A 12,248-nucleotide genomic window follows, 5' to 3' on the forward strand; every position below is an offset into this window, starting at 1 on the left:
AGGAGTAACGCTTAGTTAGTTTATTCTAAGTTAGTAAAGTATCTTAAGTAGTGCTATACGGCTTAGTTTATTTATTCCGTTTACCCGTCGGTTTATAGGTAAAATGCTATCGATAGCCTACGTTTTACTTATAAGATAAAATAAAGATCTAACTAGAACTTACTTATAAATAGGGACCCTTTATCTAAGATAATGCCTTTTAAAGGTCTATATACTAATTTAACTTAATAATAGAATAATTCTACTAGCTCTAGGGCTATTATTATCTTAGAGATAGGAAAGAAGAGGCAATACTTAGTATATCGGTCTACGATTACTAAGATCGTATTAACGTCTCGTCTATTATACTATACTTTAGGCAGACCTATAGTAAAGTCTATTAATAATTCTTCTTATAGTTATATAGGATATAGTAACGATTACATAGTACTATAGGGGCGATGCCTCCTAGACACTATACCTTAATATACTAAGCATAACTAGACGTATTTATTTACGTCTTTCGTTATTCTATCTTAGTAGAAGTTCCTCGCTAGTAGTTCGCTAGTACGTTAGGAGCTAAAGTATCCTACTAACGGATCGTTATAGAAGAGCTATATTAGCTCTTACCGTAAGGCTGCCTCTAGAGGCACTACGATACGACCCTTCTATAGTAGTAGTCTATCTAGGCGCACTAACTAGAAACCCTTCCCTTTCGAGAAGTCTTCGGTCTCCTTTAGCTTATTAATCGCTACGTTAACCGACTAAGTACGTTTTAGCAACTCTAGTAACGGTTCTAGAACTTCTACTATATAAACCTTTATATAGTAGGCCGCTTCTTTAGCGGTCTTCCTTAAGAGTAACTGTTTATAACTAGCTCTCTCTTTAGCCTAATCGGCTAATCGTTTAGGTCTCGCGCCTAAATTATTATAGTTTCGCTATAGATAAGCTTATATATTTTCCTTATATAAAGGCACTTTACTACGCTTATATTAACTTAAGGTTAAATATCTCTTTGCCTATAAAAACGCCTCGTTATTTCTCCGTACGGATACGGTATTAATAGTAGCTAGCTTCGCTTATAGCTCTAGTAATAGTTCCGTAGATAGGGGCTTCTCGCCCTCGTATCTAGGCATTCTCGATAGCGCGTCCGCTAGGTTAGATTTACTTATACGATGCTTAATCGTAAAGTTAAATAGTACTAAATATATATACTATCTTACTTACCTCCTATTTAGGGAGGTCTAGTATATAAACGTCTAGAGGTTATAGTAGTCCGATAATACCTCTACTTTATACGCTGCCCCTTCGACGTAATATCGCTAGTATTTAAATAACTTAACGATAGTAAAGAGTTCTTAGTCTAGAATACTATAATTAAGTTCGGCTCTAGTAAACTTCCTTAACTAGAATGCGATCGGATAGTAACGCCCTTTATTATCGGGTTAAGAGATAATCCCTACTATCGCGAATTACGATATATCTATTTCGATGCGAATGCGTCTTTCTAGATCGTAATATTAGAGGAGTAGGGCTCCTTAAAAAGTATCCTTAAGAGCCTAAAACGCTGCCCTTTCGGTAAGGTTTAGCTCTATACTCCCTAGCTTCTTCCTATTCTTACTCCCCTTTAGCAATATAGTTAGGGGCGCTATAACTCCTAAGTACCTATATATAAATCGTCGGTAAAAATTATAGAACCTAAGGAAAACCTAAATATTATAGTAGGTTATAGGTTTAGGCTATTAAGCTATTGCCTCTACCCGTCGAGGGTCTATCGATACCCTATCGATAGATAATATAAACCTAAGGAACTCGACTAACTATTAATAGAAGATATACTTCGATGGTTTTATATAGAGCTCTATAGCCCTTAGCCTTTCTATTACTTATCTTAAGTATTTAGTATATTCTTCTCTCGTTTTAGAGTATATAAGGATATCGTCGAGGTAGACTACGTAGATTATATCTACGAGCCCCTTAAGCGCCTAATAGATATAGCTCTAAAACGTAGCTAGTGCGTTAGTAAGTCTAAAGGGCATTACTAGGTATTCGAAATATCCGTAACGCGTTTAGAAAGCGGTTTTCTATTTATCTCCTTCCTAAATTCGAATACGTTAATACGTATTCTATATATTAATCTTAGAAAAATACTTAGCTCCTTAATAGCGGTTAATAATCTCTAAAATAAGGGGTAAAGGGTACCGATTCTTTTACGTAACCCGGTTAAGTCCTCGGTAGTCTATATATAGCTATAAGGTGCTATCCTTTTTTAGAACGAAAAGGATAGGCGCCCCGGCTAGGCTCTTTAACTCCTAGATTATTTTCCTTTTTATCGCGTCTTAGATCTAGTCGCGTAATACTTAGAGTTCCCTTTACGATAGAGGGTAAATCGGTCTATAAGGAGGTTCCGTATTAGGGATTAAATTAATTAAGTAATCTATTCCCTTTCTAGCTAGTAATAAATCGGATTTATTAGCCGAGAAGGTATCTTTAAACCGGTAGAGAGTCGGTAGGATTTCGGCCTATTCTTCCTATAGAATCCCTTTATCTTCGTCTTTATTTAATAGCGGGATTAGCTTAGGATTAAGCGCTATTATATATACCCTTACTTCGTTCCTATATTCCTAAAGGAATCTACGGGGATTCTATAGGGTTTCGCTGCCTAGTTAATGCTTAAACTACTACTATCGTTTCTATAGGATAATATAGATACGTTTATCCTTTAAGGTAGTAACCGATAAAAGGATTAGTACCCGATCGTTTAGCGTTAACTTATTAATACCGATATAGAAACGAGTAATTATCTTTTTAGTGCCCCTTATATCTATTATTCGGAGCGGCACTAACTATACTCTATACTCCCTTGCCCTACTATTATTAAGCCCTAATAACTTAGGGTATAATAGCGCTACTTATAGCAATCCCTACTATCGGGCAAAGTATACGTCTACGAGGTTAACGGCACCGTAAGTATCTAAGTACACAGGGACTTTAGTAGGGTTTCGCCCTAATATTATTATAGGAGTTTTAAGTAACTATCTTATAGGTATTAAGTTTACTAAGGGAGAGGCGTTTACCCCGATATCTTACCTTTTCCCTATTTTACGGTATTAAGTCTAAGAGTCTTCGCTAGGGTTTCTACCTTTAGAGAATTAGTATATTCTATAGATAGGTGTCCCGGCTTATTATATTAGAAATATATAATTCCCGATCGAGTAGAAGATCCTCTTCCTCGGTAACGTCCCTTAGTTCGGCCCTTAGTAGGTATATCGCTAGCTTACTAGTTATCGGTCGAATCGGTAGTATTTCCTTAACGATTCGGCCTAGCTTATCGGCCTCTCTAATTCCTTCCCCTATATATACCGCCTCGGGGTATAGTACTACTTTTATTCCCGGTTCCTCTAGGGGTAGAAGTAGTATTAGTACGTCGCCTCTTATTAGTAGTAGTATCCTAATATCGTTAGGCGACTTATATAAGCTCTTCCCGTTAGTAGGTATAGATAGGTAACGAATAAAGGTTAATTTAGTCCCGAAGTTATAGCTCTAGCTTAGCGAAAAACGTAAGAGCACGCGCCTTTTCCGATAGGCGTTCGAAATGCTTCTCTAAGGAGTTAAGGTATAAGCTAAACTCTAGGGGGGACTAGCCTTCTCGTTAGCGAGCCTCCTCTAATTATATCGCTAATAGTATCTCCCTATTCGCAGTATCCTTAATTAAGACGAGTGTCTATTCCTTAAAGTATACCTAATCCGTGCTATATTTAGTTCGGTTAATCGGCGTCTATTCTTTAAGGTATCGGCGCTATCTCGCTTTATAGTCGCTATATATATAATCTACCGCGTAGAGGATCTTTATTTCGTCGCGACGAAAGCGTCTAGGCGCTGCCCTAAAGGCGTCCTCTAGATCGTAAGTCTAGTCTAGACGTTTCCGTATATTAGTAGGTTAGGATAATTAAGCGATATTTTTAATCTTAACCTCGCTACCGCGACTGCCGTCCGATTCGGGGGAGTAGGACCGTCGACGCTTCCCCGAACGGATAGCGATAGCACCGGCGCGTTTAGCAATTTCCTCCTCTAATTATATAACGCGATCTTATAGGCGTTTCGTCTCCTCTAGCTCCTTAACGCGCGCTTATAGGGCCATAAGCTTTTCCTTACGAGACAGTTATCTTACGCCTATAGGTAGCGATATCTTCGATATAGTTATAACGCCGTCCGTAGTAGGGGTCTATTCCGAGGATACGTCTTCCTATTCTTCGTCTCCTAAGTAGATACTTAATATGCGTAACGAAGAGGCCTCGACTAGTTAACTACTACGTCGCGCTATAGGAGCGTTACGTAGTCTTCTCTAAGTAGCTATCTCTACTAGGTAACTAAAAAGGGAAGCTTTAGAAATTATAAGGGAATATATATCACGGTACGATTAGTTAGGTAGTAGAGATAGCTAGAGGTACTGCGCTATATATATTATATTCTCCTCGTCGTAAGACTAAAGCTTACGAGAAGAGGGATTTTTCCTTTTTAGTCGGAGTAGCGAGTAGTCTATAATATACGAGCGGGGTAGGCACGATTCCCTGCCGATACCCTACCGATATATTAGTACTACGTACCCGAGTGCTTTGTTAGCCTATACCTCCTAGTAGCGCTCTTATAAAAAAAGTAATACTAAGAGAGTTTCTTAATAGAAGTAGTAGGAAAGGACGTCTTTACGGCCTTTTCCTATATTAAAGCTAGAGCTAACCTTACCCTTCCTAGTATCTCGTATACGAAAGAAGGGATAGAGGTGAAAGCTAATACCTTTACGGAAAAATGCGAGGCCTTCCTAACGACCCTTTTCCCGACCCCGGACCCTAGCCCTAGCCCCCCCCTTAGCCTCCCCTAGAGCCTAGAAAAAGAAGAGCCTCCGGGCTATATAGGTAGTAAGGGCATAGATAAGTAGGACTAGCTAGAGCTAAAAGACCCTAAGATTAGGAGGGCTATTTTTAGCTCTTTTAATAAGAAAGCCCCTAGCCCGGACTCCCTTAGCTTCCTCCTTATTTAATACGCGTATAAGGCTATCCCTATAGTTTTTAATAGGGCCTATAAAGCTCTATTTAACTAAGGATACTACCTTAAGGTATAAAAGAAGCTATAAGAATTATACTTCCTAAGTAAAATAAGCTAGACTATACTATCCCTAAGGCCTATAAGGTTATAAGTCTACTTAACTACTTAGGAAAGGTCCTTAAAAAGCTATACGCTACCTAGCTAAGCTATTTAGCTAATACGGCCGGGCTTCTAAACCCTACGTAGCTAGGGGGATAAAAATAGCGGTTAGCTATAGACACGGCCTTCCTCCTTCTATACTATATCTAAAAGAAGCGGGAGTTTAATAAAAAGGCTATTACTAGTACCCTCTTATTAGATATAAGGGGCGCCTTCGATTTCGTATTAAAGGAATAGCTTATAAGGGTCCTAAGGGACTTAAACCTCCTTAAGGCCCTTATAAGCTAGGTAGACTACTTCCTTACTAAAAGAAAGATCTAGCTAGCCTTTAAGGGGCAAGTCTAGCCCCTTATAGACCTAGTAATAGGGGTGCCCTAAGGGTCCCCTATTAGCCCTATTTTATTCCTCTTATATATAAGGGGGATACTAGTAGCTAAGGGGTACTAACTATCTTATATAGATAACTTTAGTATCTCTATAACGTTAACCTTAGCTAAGAAGAACGTTCGGTAGCTAGAAGTAATAGCTACTAACTTATTTAAATAAGCTAAAGACTAAGGGGTCTACTTTAACCCTTTAAAGATAGAACTTATTTACTTTAGTAGGTAACGGTAGCCTATTTTAGAGGGTATAATAGTAGGAGGCTTATTTTTTAAGGTAAAGCCCTTAGTACGGTAGCTAAGGGTCTTCTTTAATTCTAGGCTCCTATTTAAATAATATATTAAGAAGAAGGTAGCCTCTATATAAGCTGCCTTTAAAGGACTATCCTACCTAACCTCTATATAAAAAGGCCTATTATTTAAAGCCTTTAGATAGCTCTACTAGGCCTATATAACCTTTATAATAAACTATAGGGCTATAAGGGTATTTACCCTTAGTATAGGTCTAGGTATTAGCCTAGACCTTAGCTAATAGCGTTATAGGGTAAGGTAGGCTATATATATAAACGTATATTTAGTAGCGGTAGGCGTAGCGTATAGTTAGATCCTATATAGCTTATTATTATAATATAATAAAAGGCACTTATAGTATAACCCTCTACCTACCTTATAATAGTATAAGCTATCCTTATATTAGACCTAATATTAAAACCTTAGTAGTACTAGCTAAGGTAGTAGTAGTAGTAGTAGCTACTATAAGAAGAAGCTTAGTATTAATAGCTATAGTAATAAGCGGAAGAGCTATACTAGTAATACTTATAGGAAGAGGCCTAGTAGTAACTAAATAAATAAGCCCGATTTATAAAGCTATTTTACTAGATATTATAAGACCTAGACTAACGAGTAACCTTACGCTAGATCCTTAATACCCTCTTAACGCTAGCTCTAGTAGATACGCCCCCTGCTATTAAGTAGTTAGAGCGTAAGGCGGCCCTTAGTAAACGGAAGCTACTACCTTAGCTTACTTAAGATAGTAAGCTAGAGACCTTTTACTTCTTCCTTAACCGCCTAATAGCGAAATAATATATTAATAAGAAATAAGGCCTTAACGGCTATAAGGAGATAGCTTAGTTCTTACTCTTTTATAAACTACTAAAGCTTTAAATATAGCGAGTAGTAGGCTTTTAAGAGCAGGGCGGTTCTAGGGGGATAAAAGACCCCTAAGTATTCTTTAACTACCTAGTCTATGCTTCTAGTAATATATAAGAATAGGAGAAGGCATAGGATAAGCTATAGACCCTTACTTAATAAAAGGGGTAGTCTTTTAAAGAGTTCTTACTAGAATTTAAAGAGACCCTAACCTAGGCAGCGGGTAATACTACCTAGGATAATAGCGCTAAGCTTACCTAGCTATAGAACTTAATCTCCTTAGCGCTCTAAGAGCTACTTATCCTTATTATAATACCCTCTACTTATAAGGGCTATATATCCCGCCTTATAAAGGTAGCCTAAGGATATAAGTAAACGCCGCGCTTTTAAAAGCTATATAAGCGCTTAGCCTTAAGTAGGACTAACGGGCTAGATAGTTCCTCTTAACTTAACCCGTCTATACCTAGGCCCGCTCTTAAGTCGGCGGTCGATATAGATAGCGACGTTTAGATAGCGGCTATACGCCTTAAGGGGCGCGGTAATAGTAAGACCCCGGCCGCTCTACTAGCGGCGTAGTTTAGTAAAACGGCTAAGTAAGTGCCTTATAAGGAAATTATTAAACGACGTAAAGAGGGCCGCTATATATATTATAGCGTAAGTATATATATAGTTAAGTCTTACCCTTACCTCTTAGTAAGGAAGCTAGTAGAGATATAGGTTACCCGCGCTTTATTAAAATCTAATAATAAAGGAGATAAAGGAACCTCCGCTATATATAAAGTAGAGGGAAAAGCTTAGCTTTAGTATAAAGGCGGGCCCTAGCGCTTAGTAAGCTAATACTAGCTAAGGAGGACCTAGTAAGGTATATTAAAGAAGAACCTACTTTAATATTAATTATTATTAACTAGACTTACCTCTTTTTTACCCTTATAGATAAGGGTTATTAGTATTACGCTATAATTAATAAAGCGAAAGCCCTTAAGCTATACTTACTAGTAAAGAAGATTCGCCTTAAGTATATAAAGGGCGCCTTAGCCGCGATAAAGGGCGCGGTTATTAAAGGTATTACCTAGGTAGCTATAGAGGTTAATAGCCTCCTATAGCTACTAGTAATATATATAGTCCCCTAGCTAAAGTTTCCCTTAATTCTTAGGAAGCTATAATTAACGTATATAAAGTTATATTTAGTACTATATAAGGGGAGGCTATAGTTTAGCCTTATATAGTCCTAGGTCTAATATAGCGGTAAGGAGGAAGCGCTAAACGCCCTACCTAACTTATAAGACGCCTAAGAAGTCTTAGCCTCGGTATTTATAGGTATAATATAGTAAATCTATAAGTAGAAAGGGCCGGCTATAGCTATAGCGTTAATCTACGTAGTTAGCTTAGCGGATATTAAGAAAACGCTACGACTAAAGCGCCTTATATCGGAAGAGGAGCTATAGTAAGCTATCCTACCGCGGTTTTATAACCTACTACCGCTCTTTTAAAAAAGTAAGGCTAATAAGTTAAACCCCTATAAGCTAAGTATAAACTACTTAATACCGCTCTATATAAGGGATAATAATAAGGAGCTTCCTTTACTATTTAAGCCGCTATATAGTATATTATAAGAGGAACTACTAGTATTAAAGAAGACCTATTATAAGATACCTTATAGTCGATAATCTAGGTACCTATAATAATATCTACTTTCTTTAAGGAAGTTACCCCTAACTCTTTAAGGCTCCTTATAAAAGAAGGAACTTAGAAGCTATTAAGTAAACTCTAGGAAATTACCCGGAAATCCTAGAAATAATAACTAAGCGGATTATATAGATATTTTATAAAGATTTCCCTTAAGGATATATTATATAGGGAATATACTATAATTTCCTAAGTAATAATAGCTCCTTAAGGATTATATTAATATTTCCCTAAGAAGTTACTATAAGAATATAGTAGGGAAATTATAGAGAAATACCTATACTTACCTAGGGAAAATACTAGGAAATACCGCTAATACGCTATACTACTATTATATAATTATAAGGTTAAAATATTACTTAATTAAAGCCTTAAGTAAGGTCTTATACACGCTATAGTATATATAAAAGATAGAGAACCCGCTAGATCTTAAGCGGGTAAAGAAGAATATAGATAGTTATTACTACTCTTACTTTAACTTATAAAACTAATAGCTAGTTTATATTTAACGCGCGTAATAATATATAGTAGCTAGTCTATATAATACGTTTAACTATATATAGTAGCTAGTTTATTTAGTTACCTATTAGACCTATACTAGATCTAAGTAGATAGCTAAGTTAAAGTACTAGGTTTATACTAAGGGACTAGTATATAATAAATAGTAGTAATTTTAATTCCCTTAACTATCTATTCTCCTAAGGTCTATATTTAATAGAATAAAAGATAAAGAATAAGGAAAGAGATAAGTTAACCTTAACTTATAAACCTTAATATCTTTTTAAGAAGAAAGCTCTTACTCGCGTACTAATAAATACTAGCTTCCTAATCTCTTTTTATAGAAGAAATACTTATAGAACTCTAGATAAAAGTAAAACTTCTAGGTATTAAAGCTTAAGTAATATAAAGCTTTTATTAGTAGTTAGAAAGATACTTATTTCTAGGATATTTCCTATTAAGTTCCTATAGAAATAAAAGATAGCTAGATCGCTTACCTTAGCGGTAAGAACGATACTTAGGGGAATTAAAAGTAGAACTTCTATAGTATAACTTACTAGCTTACTTAGCCGATCGTTAAGGCTTATAAAAACGAATTAATAACCTAGAATACGTTTTAGTAATAAGGTAATATTAGCTATAAGTAATAGAGCTATATAGAAATCGGTATAATATAGCTTCCCTTACCTTACCTTAACTACCTCTATTAAAAGGATAAAGCCTTAGAAGTTTACTAAACTATAATAAATAAAATAAGGAAGAACCTTTAAATAATACTACTCTTAGTAATATATTTACGATAATAACCTTAGTAAACTAGCTAGTAAGCTTAATTATAAAGAGGCTCTTATAAGACTACTAGTAAAAGCTATAGTAAGAGAAACTAGCGATAATACTACTATAAACCCTCCTTAAGCACCCTTAGTATATATTAAACTAGAAAATATAGGGAAGTTTAACCCCGCTAGCCCCTTTAATATAACGTTTAACGTCTTTAAAGAAACTAAGAAAATAATTATATATAAAAGCGTCGATTAATTTATCGATTCCTTAAAGTAGGTAGCTATTCGCGGGCTAGAATATACTAATAAACTAGCGATACTAATCCTTAGCTTACTCCGCGGAACCGCTATTAAATAGTATTCTAATAATCTTAGCGAATCTAACTAAGCTATAGTTTATACCCTAGACTAAGGATATACCGCTTAGTATACTAAACTATAAAAACGCTTCGCTATCTAGCTAAAAGTAGCTTTAAGATCTTTATAAATAGAACGATTTACTACCTTAGATATTATAAATAAAGCTAACTTTTATAAATAAATATTAAAGCTTTATTAAAAAGTAAAAGCAGCGCTATACTTAAAAGAGTACCTTACTATACTAGTCTATTAACGACTAGATATATTACTATAAGAATTATTCTGCCGACCTATTAGTTTAGAATTATTTAATACTTAGATTAATAACTATAAGTAACTTATTTTATAGTTAGAAACTAAGCTAACGGTTAGGTTATAAGGGAAGATAAGTAATATAGTAAAAAGATATATATAAAGTAAGTTATATAAAACTAAAAATAAGACTATAGTAAACTTTACCTTATTTATAGCTAAACTAACTAATTAGAAACCTTAGAAATAAGGATAATCTTAATAGAAAGGAAATATAATAACTATATTAAGATAGAATAATCTATACTAAGTAGATATAGGCTTAGTACTAAACTAGTTAGCTAGTCCTTAAACCGGACTATAGCCTTAGGATTTAAAACTAAAAGAGGGCTCTTAGGAAAACCTAATCGTTATTAACCTTACTTATTAGCTTTAAGTAGTACTAACTAATAACTAGGGCGGGATATATCTTTCCTAGGAAATATAAAACTAAATCCTATTTACCTAGGATAAAAGGCTAGAAGATAAAGATACTACCGCCGATATAAGAGAAGAAACTAAAGAAATAAAAGATAAGATCTTATTTATTCTTAATATAATAAAAGTAGAACCTATAGGACTAAGTAGTTCGCTTAGAATACTAAGGAACTAGCTAATTATAAAAGCGGCGCTATAAACTAAAATATTAAATCTAATAAAGCCGTCTTAGTTTATATATACTTAGATATCTATCTTTAAAACTAAAGGCTTAAACTAGCTATTAAATATATATATAGACTTTAGTATAGCCTACTTTATAATTAAGGAAGACTAGCTTAACTACTTTAACGATATAACCCTTAATATAACCTAGTAGGTCCTATTATTTAGTATAAGGAAAAGCTAAACTAAGGGTTAGGCGACCTTAATAATTAATATCTTAGGGAAATAAAGAATAGGATTTAAGGTTAGGTAATTTACTATTAGCGCCTAAGTAGTCTAGACCCTATCTATAGGATTATTATTTAAATAAGATTTCTTAGTACTAAATAAAGTTAATATCTTAAACTTTAAGAGAATAATATCTATTAGCTTATATAGTAACCTAATAGTTATAGCTCGCTTAACTTAATAGGGCTATATAATCTATTATTAAGTTATATACTAAGCTAACGTCGACGTCCTTATATATAGGATAAAACGCTTACTAATATAGATTAAGGATATACTAAGGGATCGTAACTTAGTATTTTTTCTAAGAGACCTATTATTAGCTTATAACTTAATCTAAGGTATAACTTTAGTTATAGCGGTTAATACTACCGCTCGCTATATTAGATTTAAGAAAGGATAGTATTTAAGAATATTAATAGACCTTAGCGACGAAATATAGTTTTTATAGATCGACCTACCTAAGGAAACCCTAGCTAAGCTAACTCTAACTAAAGAGCTAGCTATATAAATGTCTATAAAATATAGCGAACTATATTAAGATACTAACCTATTAGTAGAAACCTTAGAGGAAGGGAGCCCTAAGTCCGCTAAAAGGGAACTCCTTTTATAAACGTATAAATAAACTCCGAACTATAAGATTAGGATTTTATAAGACTATAGCCTCTTAGAAATAACTACTTTAAAGGACGTTAAAATCTATAATTAAGACCCTATATTTATAGAAAAGATCTAATATATAGTTACTTCCTTCCTAACCTTATAAAAGGACTAAGGTACTATTAAGGTCTACTTAAACTACTATATATATATTCCGCTAGTAGAAAATTAATACTTATAAAAACTAGCTTTTAAGGCTTACCCGCTTAGCTAGAAGGATAAGGCGCTAATCGACTAGACCTATAAGGACCTATACGAAAAGGGGTATAAAGGTAACCCCGTTCGCTTACTCTATATTTATAGTCTAAAGAACTATATATAGTAATAAAAAGGGCTAAATAGTAATAAACTTATACGCTCTTAATAGTAT

This window comes from Hirsutella rhossiliensis (assembly GCF_020360975.1).
Source record: "Hirsutella rhossiliensis strain HR02 chromosome Unknown scaffold00007, whole genome shotgun sequence".
NCBI classification, from domain to species: domain Eukaryota; kingdom Fungi; phylum Ascomycota; class Sordariomycetes; order Hypocreales; family Ophiocordycipitaceae; genus Hirsutella; species Hirsutella rhossiliensis.